Source organism: Bubalus bubalis, chromosome 9 (genome assembly GCF_019923935.1).
Source record: "Bubalus bubalis isolate 160015118507 breed Murrah chromosome 9, NDDB_SH_1, whole genome shotgun sequence".
NCBI classification, from domain to species: Eukaryota; Metazoa; Chordata; class Mammalia; order Artiodactyla; family Bovidae; genus Bubalus; species Bubalus bubalis.
In genome coordinates, this window is record NC_059165.1 from 3965201 (window position 1) to 3984480 (window position 19280).

The following is a 19280-nucleotide window of genomic DNA, read 5'->3' on the forward strand; positions in this document are numbered from 1 at the left end:
TCATCCACAGTTTTTAAATATTTACTATGGAAAAGAGTACTCATTCTCTTTACTGGTGTGTGTGTGTGTGTGTGTGTGTGTGTGTGTGTGTGTGTCTGTGTTTATAATTAGTTTTCGTTCTTTGGCGCCTCCTTAACTCAATTGGATATTAGCAGAGCCCTTGATTATATCTTTTCCCTCCTCCTTGTTTTAGGTATTCCAGTCACTTTGCTTTTTACAATCTGAATAAAAGGAGATCTGGAATTAAACTCAAAGGACTGATTCTGGTCCGTTAAGAAGTTTGGGACTTAGTCTGTGAGAAAGTTAAATCTGTTGCTTATATTTAGTTTGTGGCTCTCTGTAGACTTAATTCATTCGTCCTGCTCCTCCTTGTCAGGCATAATTCAGTTGGCTTCACGTGCCTAAATCCATGACCATCTGCATAATTTCTCTTTGAGTTAATTCTCTTTGCCCCATATTTGCAGCCTCTTGAAGTGGCCAGTCTGGTGGCCGTCCGCAGACTAAGTTTCACTCTCACGATGCCACACACCGGGTTGGGGGCTCGGGGAAGACTGTCAACAGTGTGGGAATGTTGAAGTCTTTTTTCAGCAAGCTGAGGACCTTTGGTAGCTTGCATAGGAGCTGGAGTGGTGTGCACGCTCTTCTCTATACACTGCAGCCAGAGCACCTGTTCAGTGAGAGGAATCAGCTAAATTACTAGACGTAATTGATGTTTGTGCAAAACATAGAACATTTGTTTTTCTCTCCTTGTGGTTAATGCTCAGCTTGATCATTTAAATGAGGCTTTTTCCTCTCTCTCTCCCCACCCCTCTCTACATTCTATTGAGCACATTTCTTTTCCTCTTAGCCTTTGTCTCCTGGGCACTAACAGTTGCTAAATGTTTCTTATGAAGATAATATATTTAGGAAAAATTTTCATTCAGGTTTGTAATGCTAGCTTGCCCCTTTCTACAACACAAGCAATGAAATGCAGATATGATACAGTTATCGTCCCCGGGTTGAGTCATTTTAAAGTGTATGCACGTCATATATAGTTTTTAATAATCTCTCGGCTATAGAGCATAAACTGGTCTATGAACAAGGATGGCCTGATGAAGCTCGCTTCCCTGTAAACATGGCTTGGGTGGAATCAGCCAATTTCAAGGCAGATTAGTGGCAGTGCAGAGATAAATAGGCAATGAACATCACTTGAAGAAAAGGGAAATCTCAGCACATCCTCTTCCAGGGAGTGCAGATACAGTGGGGGTGACCAGAATGGGCCCCAGTTTCTGTGTTCTAACCGTGCAGCCACGTGCCAAGAGGCCTAGTGGCTGCTGCTGTTGTTTTGTTGGTTTTTAATAAAAATAAAATCTGGTTGTTTTGAAGACTCATTCCGACCACGTAAGCAGCAAGTAGAATGTGATTAGTCTTCCCAAACTGGGGTTTGGCTTGTCTAACTTCTTGCCAACTCATATTTTTAAAGGAATTTTTGCCTGAGCCAGAGAAGGTCACTGCGAGGGTGTAGTTTCATCCTTGCACGTGGCGAGTCACGTGGCCCTCCCACTGTCTGGCCTCCGTCACTTTTCCTCTGTGCAGGTTGGTTTGCAGCCCGAGGCTGAGCACCCTAGTTCCCGAGACCGTTAGTGTAGCGCTCGGAGGCTGTGCAGGTCTCTTAGCGTCGCCTGCTGCCTGGGTTGTTTTCCTGCTCTTTAAAGAGTGGCTACTGCAGAGGAGAGGAACCTTCATCATATCTTAAAATTGTAGGTGACAAAAACAGAGAAGTGATGACATTGTCTTGGTGGCACAGAGCCTAATTGCAGTCACACATATAGCTTCGTGTGGAAATGCCTGATTTTCGTGCCTCTAAGAACCTGACACGCTGTTTCTGCCACTTTTCCTCCCCATCCTTTTCTCCCCGGCATACAAGTAGGTCAAGAAGTCTTCGGAGAGTCCTGAAATAACTTGCAGGTTTCTTTGGAGGCCAAGAGGCTTCCACTTTTACTACTTCCCTAATTTTCCATCAAAAGGAGGAGAAGATGGGGACAGGCAGAGAAAGAAAATGCCTGATTTGGTTAAGCCTGTGAATCAAGCATTTTTCTGTTTCATACATATTATTTATTTAAGTGGCTCTTGACTGCCATTAGGATTTACTTACAATTCTAACCCTATATCCCCTTATTTTCCCTTGCCCTCTATATTTTGCTTAGATACAGGTGAAAATAAATGGAATCTCTAAGAGATTTGGTGTATCTGTTAAGTCTACATTGACATATAGGTCTGGGGAGATTCCATAAGAAGGACTCTGCTGGTTCCTCTATATCCATGTAAGATGACACCTAGGCATATCTGAAAAGCATTTCTTTACTCCAAAAATAGAGACTCTATGGTGTTCTTTGGTAATGCATTGATATACTTAAAAGCTAAAAAACTTCTGGAGACCAAGTTGTCTCTAGTTTTTAACCTGAATTCTTTCCTTAAAATAACTAATATTTGAAGGAGTGCTCCTGATTTCCCTTCTGAACTGAGGCTTTGCTTTATAGAGCAGGCTGTTCCTTTAAGATGGGTGGTGGTGGTTTAGTCGCTAAGTCGTGCCCGACTCTTGCGACCCCATGGTCAGTAGCCCGCCAGGCTCCTCTGTCCATGGGATTCTCCAGGCAAGAATACTGGAGCGGGTTGCCATTCCCTTCTCCAGGGGATCTTCCCAACCCAGGAATCAAACCCTGGTCTCCTGCATTGCAGGCAGATTCTTTACCCACTGAGTTACCAGGGAAGCCCTTTAAGATGGGTGCATTTCTGTAAATACTAGGCCATTGGAGCAATTTTCCGATTGACTTGTATCATAAAATTGAAAACCACATTTAAACTACTCCCTGCACTTAAAATGTATATGTTAATTGATAATAATTATTTTGGGGAGAGAGGTAGTAAAAAATAGTCATCAAGTAAAAATACCCCAGGGATGACTAAAATCCAGTAGCACCAAGGTACCGTCTGGTGAGTCTAGATGCGTGGGTGGAGCGCTGTGTCCCGAGCTTTTACGTTCTGTTCATGGTCTTAAGCCCTTCCTCAATCTCCTGCTTTTAGCTGTTCTTCCCAAAGATGGATTTATGAGGTCTGCGCTTTCAGTTGTCTATTCAATAACCCTAATTGGGGTGGAGATGTATTTGTTTATTGTCTTTCCTTTCATGCCATATAGGAAAGGCTAGCTTACTTTTCCTGATTTCTAGATATGAACTGCCTTTAAAAACCATGACTGTGAGCAATTATTTTCGTAATTGCAGATCTTTATGTAGTGCGTTTTATTTAGGCAGGCTTGATTCTTAATTGAGCATGATTGAATAAAAACAAAAATACCTGAGTTTGAGCAATCTTGTTAGTCAATGAAAGAATCCAGAAACAAAGGAAAATATTGTCAACATAATATTTTTCAGTTCAGTGGTATGAGAAGTCACATTTGCAACACTACACCCACTCCAGCATTAGTTGGATGGGGATTTCGGTGTCAGTTTGATTTTTCTCTTTGAGTGATCTGCTTTACATAGTGGTCTTCATTTCAGCAGTTTTACTTACCCGTGCTCTCCAAAGCATTAAACATACCAGTGAACTAAACTGTCCCCAAAATGTAATTTCATCTTATACCATATAATATCTTCCACTAATTTATCACCATCCAGATGTTCTTATGTAACTTAACTTCTAACCACAGTTCTGAAATGTTTAGGGATAACTTCTACTATGGCACTGTCTCAACTTCTCACATGGAAAGAGAATTATCTTTTCCATATTTGAGGATTTAATTTTAAAGGATTGACTAACTCAATAAAGTCTTCTCCCTCCTTTTTTTTGTACTTTGTTACTTCACTTGTAGTAGTAGTAGTATCTGTAATATCTGATCTGGTAGTAGATGTAATATCTGATCTGGTGTCCCATTGTTTGATTCATCCCAAGTTCATTACAAAAATTCTGTTTCTTTATTTGCAATTTTAAGGTACAAAAGGATGCTATTCACAGATTTTCCTATCTATGCATATGGCCTAATGTTATTTAGAATTTAACAGAACCCTAACTTGGTGACTGAATCCCCATTCTCTCTTTTGGACTCACTTATCTGTCCAGATCCCACACCCGCTTTCTTCCTTGCTTTGAAGTGTTTACTGCTGGAAAAGACAAGAGATGGAGCTCCCCGTTTTGCCCGCTATGTGGCATGATAAGAGTGAACTAGTGACCTGGGTGCCGGTGGGAGGCTCCTTGGCTTTTGTATTTTAGACATTAACTTAGAATTTCCATTCAGCAGTTCTTATTATAAATGAGAAGCAGGGGAAAAAATGAATCCACTGCCTATTGCCATGGATATTGTGTGAAAGAAAAGAAAGAAAGTGAAGTTCCTCAGTGTCTGACTCTTTGCGACCCCATGGACCATGGTCTACCAGGCTCTTCTGTCCATGGGATTCTCCAGGCAAGAGTACTGGAGTGGGTTGCCATTTCCTTCTCCAAGGGATCTTCCTGACCCAGGAGTGGAACCCAGGTCTCCCGAATTGCAAGCAGACTCTACCGTCTGAACCACCAGGGAATCCATATTTCATATTGCATGAAACTGTTCTTCAAATTGTACCCTGCCTGATTCGTTGGTCTGTTTTGTCCACATCCACCGGAGGATGACTTTTCCCCCTGACCAGGGGATCCTCTCCCGGCCAATGGGCCTTTCTTCCCCTGCAGTAGAATAACCAGAAGATGTACCACTACGATGACTGCTCTGGCCACTGCTTCCGCTTGTGCCTCAGGATAACTGAGCATCCGCAGTGCTTTAGACCCCTTCTTACACTGTTCATGTGGACCCCCAGAGTATCCTATGGCAACTCAGTTCAGTCATTTATTCCACGAAGATGTACTGAGTACTTACTACATATGAGGGACTTCACACAAGACACCATAGCAAGAGCATCTATGAAATTGGAGAGCAAGTTGCGCATCAGCAGTAACTATTAGTAAATGCTGTCAACTGGGAAGGAAAACAAATTGGACATTAACTGCTCCCATTGACTGTCTTAATGGTTGAGTTTTGTACTAAGAGCCTGACAATACTCATAAGGTAATGAAAGACTCAAATATCTGATGTAAAAATGTTCAGTTCCCACATTTAGAGGTTACTAAAGCTTAAATGATAAATTTAGGAAATATATCAGTCTCAGGGAAGACCTAGCAGCCGGCCAGCCACCTGGACTGTGCCTTGACCGTGCTTCTTTTTCTAAAAGGACTGAATTCTGGGCAGCCAGTTTTGCTGGAAGGATCCCGATGAAGGAGTTAAACGTCGGTGAGCCCAACTCCTTGGTGTTTAGATGCATTAATACTTTGTTACTTCCCTTGTCTTGGGTAGTAGATGTGATATTTAATCTGGTGTCCCATTGTTTGATTCATCCCAAGTTCATTACAAAAATTGTTTCTTTATTTGCAATTTTAAGGTACAAAAGGATGCTAATCACAGATTTTCCTATCTATGCATAAGGCCAAATGTTATTTAGAATTTATCAGAACCCTAACTTGGTGACTGAATCACCATTCTCTCTTTTGGACTCACTTATCTGTCCAGATAAATTAGTTTAGGTAAATTAGTTTAGGTGAATCTGGTGACTCCTGAATTCTGGTCACCTTAAAAGTTAGAGGTTGTTTGAGAGGATAACTCAAGCTGTTTTGTTGGCTTACTGCCCACTTCATCAGTCTCTAAAGAACAGAGTTCTGTTTTGCAGACCTTCCTAAGGGGGTTCTGATTGGTTCTGTGGAGAACATCCTGGTATTCCCAGAGCAGCCTGGGTCTCCTTACTATTCCCCTGGAGCTAACTGGAACCTTGGGGAGTGTTTGCGTGTGGTCTTTTTCTCTAGGGATGAGCAGCTCCCCAAGGGCACCGAGGGGATCCACAGTGGATCCTCTTCTGGAACTGTGACTAGGAGCAGGGTCTTCATCTCTGCTCTGAGGTGTAGATGAAGCGTACAGGTCACCAGATAATCTACCTGTGTTTGACCTGCGTCTGTCATATCTGGTCTGCTCTGGGTGTCTTCCAGAGTTGGTGGTTAAAGGGATGAAAATATTCAGTTTATCAAATAAAAGGCATCCTCTGTTGTAACTGGATAAGAGCTTCTTCTTCCAAATAAAGTTCTCACTGGAAATAGCATATCAGCATATCTGTATTTGAAGACAGGCCTTCTGGGGCAGTGCTGACGTCCTGTTATACGGACCCTTTCCCCCCTTGTTTCCACTTTGCCTTGGCTCTCCAGCCATAGCATGACCCATGCTGGCCTTCAGAGTGTGCGTGCTCAGTTGCTCAGTCGTGTCTGACTCTTCACAACCCCATGGACTGCAGCCCACCAGGCTCCTCTGTGTATGGGATTTTCCAGGCAGGAATACTGGGATGGGTTGCCATTTCCTCCTCCGGGGATCTTCCCCACCCAGGTATTGAACCCGTGTCTCCTGAATTGCAGGTGGATTCTTTACTGCTGAGCCACCCTTCCTTCAAAGAGCAGGTGCTTAAGGAGTGAGTCCAATCCTACAAAGGGCCCTCTTTGTTCTTATCAAGCAACAAGCTCTTCCAGTGACACTCTCATTCATTGAAAAGGTGTCTGAAGAAGCAAGTACACATTTCGTGAGTGAGGAAATTCAGTTCAGTTCAGTCACTCACTCAGTTGTGTCCGACTCTGCAACCCCATGAGCTGCAGCACGCCAGGCCTCCCTGTCCATCACCAACTCCTGGAGTCCACCCAAACTCATGTCCATTGTGTTGGTGATGCCATCCAGCCATCTTGTCCTCTGTCGTCCCCTTCTCCTCCTGCCCCCAATCTTTCCCAGCATCAGGGTCTTTTCCAATGAGTCAGCTCTTCGCATCAGGTGGCCAAAGTATTGGAGTTTCAGCTTCAGCGTCAGTCCCTCCAATGAACACGCAGGACTGATTTCCTTTAGGATGGACTGGTTGGAGCTCCTTGCAGTCCAAGGGACTCTCAAGAGTGAGGAAATTATACACCTGGTATTCTCATTGTCCTGCCAATGGCTGGTGCATGGTAGTGAATAATTAATTTTTTTACAGCCAAATTATTATTGTGCCAGTAAACCCTGATATTTTTATATTTTCCTCTTTTAGGTATGTCAGTCTGAACCAGAATTTTTGGCCAAACAAATGAGCCCTACTTCATTTTTAGTTGTTCTGATTTATTTGGACCTTCTCTTAGGCTGCTATGGTTCAGGGGGAGGGGGAGGGTCACTCTTAGGACAAAGGCTGCTAATTCATATTAAGCTACCTTCTCACTTTTTCCTCAGGGAATATTTGGTTATGAGAACTTTGGATCTTTGCTTACCTCAATTTGATAGGATTAAGATTCTTTATCCTGGTTGTCTATTACTAGTTCATATATATATATATATAAATGTTATATATGTGACCTTGTTTTTGAACTTTAGAAGATGTCCCGTTGTTTCCCTATAGGAGGGAATTAAAGTTTCTCATCCGGGAGACTTAGGGCTCCTGTTGTTATAACCTTTTGAGCCATAAGGGAATCCTACCAACTAGATTATAGTTATTTACAGCTGTTTCCTTGAAAAGCTAATCTTCTATTCATCTGTTGTTTGAGATGGAATGTGGAATTTATTGACATCGATCTGGCTGGAGAGTAGAAGAGGGACAGGAGGAGAGAGCGTGAGCACATTTGTTTTTACTTTTACTTTTCTGAACAAGATCATCATAAGTTCTTTAGAAATTATGCTTGGTTTCATTCTAAGTCATTCATTATTTTGGATGGGATGAGAATTTTAAAAAATATTTAAAAATGAGCTCCAAGGAATATCATCTGGACAATAATGATATTCCCAAATATTTTACTCTGAGAAGTATAGTCTTTAGAAGGGCCTAGTCTGTCTCCAGGCACTTACTAAGTCATTTATTATCTGTGATACTGTTTATATATGCTCAAGTGAACCAGACAGAATCTCAGTCTCAAATGAACTTCATTTTCTTATGTGGATATGTTGAAGGATTTATAATACAAGTAGTTTTGAAATGTCTGTTCAGTCTACCAACGTTTATTGAATAGCAGCTATATGCCAGGCTGGGTACTAGGTGAGTGCGCTAGCGTATCAAAAACACATAATTAGTGGCAACAGACTTGTAAATAATATTGAATCATTCTATTAAAGCAACTGTTTGTACAGGTCTTCAAGCTCTCTTTTACGTGCTCATCTTCCACTTGTTAATTTAAACCGTCTACTTAGAATGAGACTTGGGTGCTGGGCTTTGTCCAGGCGCATGCAGAGAGTGTTCTTTTTCTCCTTTTCTGAGATAAGACAGGGTTTGCGGTGCTTTCTGTCTCCGATTCTCTTTTGTTTGCATTGACCTCAACTGATACCAGTGATCTGAGGAGTACCCACAACAGGCCGCTCACTCACCCTTTCTAAATATTGCGTAGAAGATGTTTTGGCTGCCTAAAGTGATACAGGAGTCTTGGTTCTCAGGAGGTTGTGGGACATGTTTGTCTCTTAAGACATAAAAGGATCTGTTTTCCCTGCGCTGGAGACCTAAACTCTACTTTCTGTTCCCATTTACACACGAAGGCAGGCAGCTGCACAAGTGGAACTTGAGTCTAAATCACAGGGTGTTATAACATATGAAGCTTGAATGTGCCAACTGTTATTGTCTGCAGTAGTGAACTGTCTGGGGAAATTCAATCTCAGCCTTGGACCTGGCCGTGGAGGCTCCCGCAGCCCCGGGTCACCAGTGCGGGTGACTCGGAAACTGATTTTAAACACGTTTCATCGGAACTGGAGTATAATTCTGGCCTGCAGCTTAATCAGATATTTGATGTGCTCTCCACTAGTGGAATTTTCTACCGTTTCTGGCTGTTACCGTCCCTGAAGACACAGTGGGTCTCTTTGCTCTTTGTTATTCCTTCTTACGTCTCAGGAGTAAAGGACCATAATAATGAATAATCTCTCAGGATCCCATCACAGGGGGAATGAAACTTTAGCAAGTGGAGAACGAGGTAGATGAAATTGTTTCTAAAGCCTCTTTCAGGACTGTGGATGAAGCAGTTTACCCTGTATTAGTGTGTTCCAAGGTGAAAAATAGTATGTTACTGGAAACGATTAATGGAATTTTGGCCAAGGAGCATGCTGTGGGGAGAAGCGAGCTGGATCTGAGTTCCATGGGTGGGAGGGCGGCTAATGTTGTCCACGGCCTGCATTGCTCAACTTTAACTAGATCTTGCTACACTTGCTGTTATGTTTTGTACGCACACACATCTTAAAAACTTCTCATTCCAAGTCATTTTCCAGTTTCACCTCAAAGTACAAATTTACAGTAAGAATTATTCTCAATATACTGGCTCAGTGCTAAGATCAGAAAATTCCCTAAGCTCATTTTTTTTTTTAAGATGCTGATTTTAGGATCAGAGATTCCTAGTGTTTGAAAGGCAACAAATTGACCAAAACAGCCGAGCCCTTGTGTGGACACAGCTAATGGAGGGGTACAACACAATGTGCATGTGGGCTTGCTTTTGGTGGTGGTTTTCCTCTGTCTTCCTCTCATTTCTTGTTTTTTTCCTGTGCAGTACTGTGGGAATTGTCTGTCTTTTTGCTTTGCAGTTGTTCACCCCAATTTATCATCATTTCAGATAATCCTGAAGAGAGGAAGATCCCTGCAAGGGGAAAATAAATAGAGAAGAAAATGAGTTTATTAAGGTATAGACTCTGTTCTCATGCAGATGTCCTTGATTTTTAAATTCAAATGCAGAATTGGCATATTATCAGAACTGTCTCTAAATGGAATATTCCTCACATTGTTCCTGAGGTCTTATCAGAGATTTAACTTTTAGAATTAAGTGTCTTCAATTGCAGTGGCAGTTGGGACCTGAAAAGAGCTCTTTAAATTGTAATTTGTATAGCTATATAGACTTGTCAAGTACCTTCAGAAGTGTGATTCTGTGGTCCTCTGATGTACTTTCAGAGGGGCTGAATCATTGTTAAAGTTCTCACTGAAGGCATACAAAGTCAGCCTTGGAAGTCCAGGAAATGCTATGGGTGACTGTAAACTGTTAAGAGATTTATGGATAGAGACTTGTATTATAAATATTCTGAGTTGTGGTTGATTAAACATCCTACCTCTTTGTCATATAATCAAAATATTGTAAACAACCACAGAGAGTTGGATTGATTAATAGTGAAATGGCCAAATGACACAGGTCAGAAGTGCAGCTCATGGTGTAAAGGTGGGGCCCGTGATAGTTCTGCTGGAAGTAAATCAAGGAGTGGGGCCTCTTTAGTGGATGGAAGCATTTTAAGTGAACAATTAGCTCATCCTGCGTTTTCCTGAGCTGAAATTACCAGGTCACATTGCTGATCCTGGTAGTAAGAGGCAAAAAGAGGACTATGGCACTATTAACTGGCTTTACAATTTTTTTTTTTTTCTATTTTGCCTAGATTGATTTTACTGAAGAATAGCCTCTTTTTTTCTTTTAGAGACTGAATCATGCAGCTCCAGAATTCTTAGAACTTCTTGTCTGTTGCACAGATCTAAAGAGGAACGTGGTTGCATAAAGCAAAGACTTCAGCTGCAGACCTGGGTTGGAATTTGGGTTTAGCCATTAGCTGTTTAACCTTGGGCAATAATAATGATTAAACTAAGAGCCACTGTTTATTACTTATTCTGTGCCTGGCTCTTTGCGTACATCTTAACTAGCTCTCTTAGCCCTGGAGAGAGCTGTACCTTGTTCAGTATCACATAGCTGGTTAATGGAGAAACCCGATTTCCCACTGAGATGTGATTGCCACCTAAATTCCTGATCTCTTTTCTGTATCAAGATTCCTTAAGTTCTGTGCCCTATAATATCTACATGTATAAGACAGAGACATATTAATACTCCTAGAGATGCTGGGAAGAATATAGCGGTTATGTTGAGTTCGTGATGTCTGGGAGGCCCAGAGAAACCCAGGAGGTTTTGATCAGAGCCACAGTGGTTGGCATAGCCCCTGGCATTTTTGTCTTCATCGGCTCTTTCCTCCTCAAGAAAAATATTGAAAGTTCTATCCTAATACTGTGCTGGTAGAAGAGCAGATATAATTAAGGGTGAGTTTTATTACCGTTTTCTTTTACTATAGTAATGTGAGCACTTTGTAGGCCCTAGGCACTGGGCGTACAGGGCCCAGATATAGAAGTCGGCCTCTGTCATCACAGGCTGACCATCAGCTTCAGGGCACTGGTGTCTTCCTTTTGTGAATCATGTTCCTGTTATGGCCTGGCGCTGAAGTAACAAATTCTGCTCAGCAGGCATGTATGGGTGTGAGGGTGTATTTTTGGGGAGAACAGGAGTCTGTCATCATTGGTATTAGCTGGACAGATATTCTCAACAATGGGTATTCACAGACGATGACTCTTGACTGATTAGTCTGGTTTACACTATGTATCATTTATTTTTTCTTACATATTTGACATATCTTCCAACTTTAGAGCACTCGTCTTCATATCAAAAGCTATTTATAGTAAGGCCTGAAAGAATTTCTTCCAGGTATTTGACATATCTTCCAACTTTAAAGCACTCATCTTCATATTGAACGCTATTTATAGTAAGGCCTGGAAGAGTTTCCTGCTGTTGTTTTCTCTGCCGATTAGAACTGGCAGCTGGTTTTGGCCCCATGTGGTCTCCCGACCCTGGTCCTCTCTGGCTTGGAAGCTGGTTTTTGGGACAGCTTCTCCTTGCCTCGTACCCCCTCAAATCCACAACTGACTACAATTGGCATTCTCAATTTTCAGAGTGAAACTCATGGGTTACTTCAGACTTCATGGATTTGGGCCCAGGCCACATGCCTAACCAGTTTGATTGACTCATTACTCGTTTAATGGCTTGGTGCTGGGCTGGCTTAGATCACAAACTTCTCCAGTAAAGCCCTACTTGCATCGTCTCAACACCTCAGCATTTAATAAATTCTTATTGACTGAATAATAAATGAGTGGCTGGCAAAGAACCAGTGGGTTATGTCAGAGGTGCCAACATGATTGTGTTTAGACCCCAATCCATTAAAAACTCAGCCATTTTGGTGAGGCCCTTATGCCCTCTCGGAAGTTTTAAAATTTGAGAAAAACCTTGTATAATCTGATCAGGATCCAGGCGACGTTCTTTGATCAGTTAAGGGAAAAAATACCAAGTGTCAGGCATAACCCAAGATTCCAGGAAGCCGTCCACGGCGATGTCTGAACCCCAGTGCTCCAGAAAGGTTTTATCCCTCCTGTGGATGGCAGACAATATGCTTGCTGATGCAGCCGGTGATATAATTAAACTTTTGACCACATGCATGACTTTAAGCAAGAAAGTGGCTAAAGCTCTGTGTCTAACGTGATTGAAGGGTGGAATCCGATGCTGAGGCTCCCTCAACTAATCTCTCCTTTCAGAGTTCACTAGAAGCAGCCCTTCTGGGGGTCTGGAGTTTACAATAAGACCCTTTTATACTTAAAATGTCAGCAAAATACTAAGACTAGCTCTTCCCCATACACGAAGGGGTAAGCCGGTTCATTCTTTCCTTCTGACATTTGGTCTAATTCCATCTCAGATAAGTGGGTGTTGGAGGTAATCCTGCTGGAGTGGGGCACCCTAAAATCTCCCTGTTCCGGGGTGCCCTTCGGGTCTCACCCTTATCTCTAAACCTACCCTGGGTTTTCTGATTCTGACAAGGGCACGTAGCTCGTCTTCTTTTGGCCTGTAGTAATATCTGATATTTAGATTTTATAGGAACCACAAAATGTTGTTCATAGACCCAACAGCCCAGCAGAAAAAAAAACTGGCTTCATCTGGAAATGGCAGATTTCCCATTTTCCCAGGCTCCTTTCTCAAGCAAGGTTGGAGTTTTCCATTCACAATCGACCTGTTTCAGAGTGGCCAGGTGGCCAGAGGGCCTCTGCAGACTCCCCCAGGGCCTGAGAAAATCTGTATTGGCATTTATGTTAGTCATTTTGCAGGTGAAAGGTATTCTGATTTACATTTCACAGTCCAATCTGCTGCCAGCCAAGAGTGAAAACATGGGTGCAATTGGCCACTAGGTCTTTTTGAACCAGGTAAATATATATGCTTACTATTCAGGTGAAATTCTCTGACTGAAGCTTACATAGGCAGGCAGGTTGAAACAGATTTCTATGTCTTGGATGGGAGATAACCCTGGAATGTTAACCTGCGGGGTGAGGGGACTTTGTGTGGGCAAGGATTTGACTATCAGCTTGTGGATTAGAGAAAGGGTTTCATCACATTTTAGCATGGTACAGTCTAAACAGTTCTCGTGAGATTCTAAAGGAAGGCACTTGAAGATGTCTGTAACTAAATAACAGTAGAGCAGGCTTCTCTGATCATGTTCCCTCATCTTCATGAACTGAAGAATTTTGAGGCTAACAGCTTTATGAGAGCCTTTATGAACAACCATTGTGGTGTTTTCCTCTCACCTGGGTCTACCCCAGCTTGCTATCACAACTGAGTAAGTGATAAAGTCATATATCTCCCTTTATTTTCAGGGATAAATGTGTGATTTACCTTGTCTTAGACCGATTCAGATATTTTCCCAAACAAAATGTCAGCATAGTTCCTGAAGATGCATGTTTAATGTAATTCTTTTGTATTTGGCATGATTCAAAATTGATTTTATGAATAAGGCTGCAGATTAACCTTTCTGTAACAGGCTGGAAAAATGATCACTTGAACACAGTGCCTCCTAATAGCATTCTTTGCGGCAATCAGAGAGAATCTGCTTGTGTGCAGTCAAGTTATTAGCTCATTTCCTTAAGCCGTTTCCTAAACTTGTTATCGGATTGCTGGGATGGTCCCAGTTATTGGATTGGGGGATAGTTCTTTTGCTGGATGTAACTTTTCTCAGTACAGACGATTATGATACTGACCATGGAAACGGACATTGTTAGAACACCGTGGTAAGGACAGAGGACTAGAAAACATCCACTGAAAAAACAACTTGCCTGTTGTACCAGGCCAGTGCCTTTGGAGAAGAGTTCTGGGCCGTCATTTTGAGCAGATATCCTTGGGTGACTGTTTAGCACTTTTTTTTTTTTTTTTTAACTCTTTGCCTAGTATTTCCTCTTTAAGGAAATAGGCAGTTCACAGAAAAGAATTTAAATAAATCCTGCCTTTCTGTTTTTATTGCCCTCGAGATTTCCATGAAAACTTATTTCTGGGGAATGCTAAGTATATTTGGTATGAGCAAATGCTGATGTTCTTCTTAAATAAATGATTTTGGAAACTGATGAAAGTAGGTCATGATAACCAGGTGGAATCCTAAACCCTGTGTCTTTTTTCTGTTAATCTCTTCTTTCCTATTATTTTGAACTTTCATTAAAACTTTTCATTCTTTGCTCTAGTTTTCCTAGTGAGCTATGAAGTCCTTGAGGGTAGGGACTGTATGCTGTACAACTTATTTTCACTTTGCATAGTAGTCGACCACAGATTTTTTTTTTTTAGAGTGGTCAGGATCTCAGAGATCATGACAAACTTGCTTTAAAAAACATCCAGGCAAAACTGATTGTATTTTTACCAATTTGTAAAAATATTAATAGAAATATTTAAAATTACATTAAAGAACTCGAACATTATATGAACCAACAGGCATAACAAGAAGTCTTCCCTGTGTTTAAAAGAGTCCTAGAGAAAAGTTTTTCCCTTCAAAAAAAAAATAGTATGCGTCCAGGTGACCACCAAACAAGCCAGGTATTTTGGGAGGTGTCCAGTTAGCTTTCTGAATTGTAAGTGCAGCTGAATGGCCTTAAAATTTTTACTATGGTCAGTCTGTTTAAAATATACTTTTCCTGATCATTCAAAGAACACTTCCTGTCCACTGAGGGAAGAATTTCTTACAGATTAAGGACTTTTTTTTAAAAAACGTCTAGGATCTTTTTGATTAACCACTTGTTATATTTATACTTCCAGAACAAGACCAAATAAAAAAATTGCAGTTTTACTCTTTGTTACATTTGAAGAATTGATGTGAAAGAACATTATGTGTTGTCAGGAAATGATTTTTCATGTTAGCATCAGCCAAGCAGAGCTAGTGCCCTCTGCTGTGGCTTTTTACCGTATTAGTCAGGGATGTCCTTCAGCGTCTTTGGTGATGATGGGCATAAATCACATCGAGAACAGTGGTATGTAGTGAATTTAGCACAACTGCATTTTTTAATATGTAAGTAGGCTTAGGTTTTTATCTCCCTTATCTTAAGCCCGTCAAGATCAAACTCAAGCAAGCATTCACATCCACAATTGAATCTCACCAGCCTTTTTCTTTAAGTTAACATTAGTTCAAACTCTCCCCACTGCTTCTGTCAATAGATCTTTTAAAGGCAGGCATTAGAGTTAAGTTTGCCTTAGTCTTTTTTTTTTTTTTCCCCTTCCACAGCTTCAAGCCCAAGGGCTGCTTTTAATAGGCATTAGTTAAGGCCCAGAATTGAGTAGACATTTGTGAAGGAGACTTGAAGTTTGGAACAGAATTGGCCTTTATAGTTTTTCCATGGGGGGAAAAAAATCTTCTTATGAGAATAAAGGCTGCCTACTAATCTGCTACCATCTGGAGAATGGAGAAGCCAGAGGTTGTTGGCACCAGGTCACATCCCTTATGTAAACTGTCAAATTCTTTTCATATTAATGGCATATTGAGCTTAATCTAAAGGGGTCTGGTATCAGTCAGAGCTTATTTATTGATTTTTTTCTCCCCCTGCAAGGGAGAGGCCATCCTGTTGTTGCAATATGAGAGAAAGACACTTCTGTCTAAAAAGAGAGGTTTTGGTTCCTGAAGGAGTTTCTCTCATGCTTACATGTTGCTTACCATCTAACCATATGTAAAAATCCTCAGTTCTTCCGAGCAACTCTTTCCACCTGATCTATTGAAGAACAGTTGCCTGTGTCTTAAACTCAATACGAAGTCGATAGCTATCATGCTTATGCCACACTTGAAATACAGCAACAGCGAGCCTGAGATTCTGTTCTTCTTATGGACTATTTTGTGCACATGTGCATGTGACTATAAATATAGATGTGCATTTTTGTGCTTTAGGATATAACAGAACAGCTAAAAATCATCTCAAGTCTTATGCGGCGCCTGCTATTGGAGTGGCAAAGAATAAATCCCTTACTTTTGATTATGAAAACCTTTAGCCTCCTGTGGACACAGGGCCAAACAGATTGTGAATGTCTTGACAACTCTATTCAAAACAGAAGCTTATTCCCCAAACTGATACCAATTGATTTTGCTCATTCTAAAAATGTCCTGCTCTCCTCTCTTATAAATAAAAATAGACCCACACACTCAATTTCAGACCTTTTGATAGGTAAAGGTTGAACACTCTAAACCACAGCATGGAAGCCCAAATAATCATGTTATTCCCAGGGACAGACGTGTGTAGTACAAGCTAAAAGAAGAGGTGAATAAAAGCCACTGTTGTATCAGGGATTGGCCACGTAGGATCTTTTGGCAAAAAGAAGAACCTAGCATTCAATAAGTGTTCATTGAACGGATAAAAAGAATACCTTCAAACCCTCCTTTTACCTGGAGAGTCTTTTGCTTGCTGAAGAAATGAAACCTAAAATTTTCAGCAGAGATGATTAAATAAAGAACAAGCATGGAGATTTCCAGCTTTTAGAAATTCTAAAATTCTCAGATGAGAGCATTTGTCCTTGGGGCCTGTATTCCATTGGCACTTCTTACCCCGATTTCATATGTAAACCAGAAAATGAACACCAGACCAGATGACCCAAAGGAGATGAAGCACGTTTGCTTTGCCCATTGTATTTCTCTGCTCACGCCTAGATGCCTTGCCTTCTCTCTCCCCCGTGTTTGAAGTGGAGAGCTGGGAACAGACACGAGATTGAGGTCCCAGGGAGAAGCCAAGTTCAGCCTGAACTGGTGAACTCCCTGGGATTCTGGGCAGATGAGGCGAGCTGAAGATAACACGAGTGTGACATTTGCCCCAGTAGGGGAGAGACCCGCCCGGCCTTCACAGACAGGTTTCTCTTTGGTTGTCGGAGCGGATGGAGCCTAGCTGAACGCCTTGGCAGTTTTCCTTAAGTAAGCGCTCCCAGTTGACGACGGTGGGAGTGTGCTTTGATACGCAAGCCAGCGTTACATAGGATTTTCTGCCAAAGACACTGAATGCTGCAATGCTAAAGGGAATCATTGGAACGGACACTGGGCTGATATTACAAAACATCAGGATGGTTTTGTAAGAGCCCAGCAGGGAAAGAAATAAAAAAAAAAAAAAAATAGGTGAAAAGGATTTGAAAACTGGGAAGAAGGGCCTGACTATATCTGTGTAGAGCAGCAGCATGTACGAGAGAAACAATGGGCATGCAAAACTGATTTTAGTTGTGCGTTTTCTCGGCACTAAGTTCTGCTCTAACGTTTGTGTCTTAATCCAGTGCTGCAGTGTTCTGTGCTCGGGATTATAAATAATTACTATTAAGAATGTCATCATAAACTCCCGCCTTTAAAAGGGCAGTCAGGGTTTCCTCCAAGGATCAAGCCCTGTATGTGTGAGTGACTGAAGGATCTTTTTATAGCGGGACCCCCTTTTGTGTCCCTCTGTCTTCTCCCTGATTTTTCTCAACTTCTCACAGGCAGGACAGCTATCAGGGTGGAATCCATCCTTTTCCGCCAGCTTGGAGTGTATCTGGCCGCAGGGAGCCGTGGCTGGACAGCGGCGAGGGGCGGTGGCCGCGCTCCGAGAGGGCCTTGGAGCCACTCTGGGCCCGGCCTGCCAGCGCGCGTCGCCCCCGGGGCCCGCGGGCTGCGCGGGGCCGGACCGAGAGGCGCAGTTCGGCGCCGCGGCCCGCAGGGGGCGCCCTTGCCAGGTAGGAGCCGGTCTCCCCGGGCCGGCGCCGCTCCGAGCCGGCTCTCTACCCGTCGCAGTCCGTTTCGGCGCCGGAGCCGACCCCTCTGAGGCCCTGGCTCACACCTGTACGGCCGTGCTGTGTACACGGCTGTCCTCAGTTTCTGTCGGCTCTGCTTCGCCACAGCCGCCGTCCGGCCCCCTCTCCCTGTAGAGACGGGAGGCTGGTTTCCGCTCCTGTCGCCGTACTTGAAGTCGGGTCGGAGGGCACCGTCTCCTGCCGGGAGGAGGACCGTGTGCGCTCCCCGAGCGCTCTGCGGTTTCACACGGCCCAGCCGTAAAGCAGTGTCTGCGGCAAAGGGGAAACCTGTGTCGCAACGCGGGCCCAGCGTTGTTTTCTCACCCGGGCGACCGCCCTTGGGTCCCTGCCGCTGGGTGTGCGGCGGGACGGTGGGGAGACTGAGGCACGGAAACGCCATGCGCTGGTGCCGGCCCGGTCTTTAGCTTCTTAACCGGGAGGATGCCGTCTGCTTCCCAGGGTGGCCCTCAGGACGGGGTTTAATTCACGGAGCCCACGCCCGTCTGACTAGCACTGTGTTTTTTAAAGGAAAGAAGGCAAAAAAAAAAAAAAAAAAAAAAGACGATGGCTCTGGGCACTTCTGAAGCAGCTTCAGCGCCGTCGGGTGGGAGGGGGTGATGTGAGGAGGCGTTTTGTCTCTTGAAACCTGGATTCATTATGCTTGTCGGATGGGCCGGTCTGTGCTGGGTAAGCCTTCCGCCAGACAGCGAGCCACCTACGTGGGGAGAGTTCGCAGGCGCATCCGGGCCCGTGGCCACAACTCGCTGCTTCACGACTCACGGTCCTGCCCTTGAACGCCTCAGCAGCTAGGTTGATTACGTGGGTCACGTCGGATTACGTGGATCATGTCAGATCACGTGTGTCACGTCTGATCACATGGGACACATTGGACCACGTGGGTCACGTCGGATCACGTGCTGAGAGCAGACGCCCCCAGCAGGTGCTGCCACATGGGGTGTCCTTTGTGGAGTGTCTCCCCCGAATTCCCCCCAGCTCCCCAAACACTGCCACCCCGTGCTCCCAGTTTCTTGGGTCTGTCCTCAGGCAGCTGCAGTTGCAGTGTCCTATATTGAAGAAGGCGGTGGGGGGTGGGGGAGGGCCTATGCAAAGGTACTTGCCCCCCAGGGAGGAATGTGATATCACCGAACTCACATCTTCGTTGGCTTTCCTAAGTCTGAGTTCACTAAGTCTATAGTTGGGTTTATTTTTAGCAGATGCTAGTGAGTTAAGGGCCTCCGTTTTCCTTGTTTTCAAGCCCCTTGTAAAGAAACTCCTTGGATTTTCAGCTGTGTAAGGACACAGAATCAAAGCTGTTTGCTGTCTGTTGGGTCTTTCTTTGTCCACATAAATGGACCTGTTTAAGCAAGGCACGTGCAAAATAGAGTTCT

The 19280-nt window shown here is 43.2% G+C and overlaps 1 protein-coding gene across 2 annotated transcripts in view; it reads left to right on the top strand.

Moving 5' to 3' along the window:
- EFNA5 (ephrin A5) overlaps window positions 1-19280 on the top strand; it is a 288851-nt gene that overhangs the window by 76215 nt on the left and 193356 nt on the right. The gene's annotated exons all lie outside the window — the stretch shown is intronic.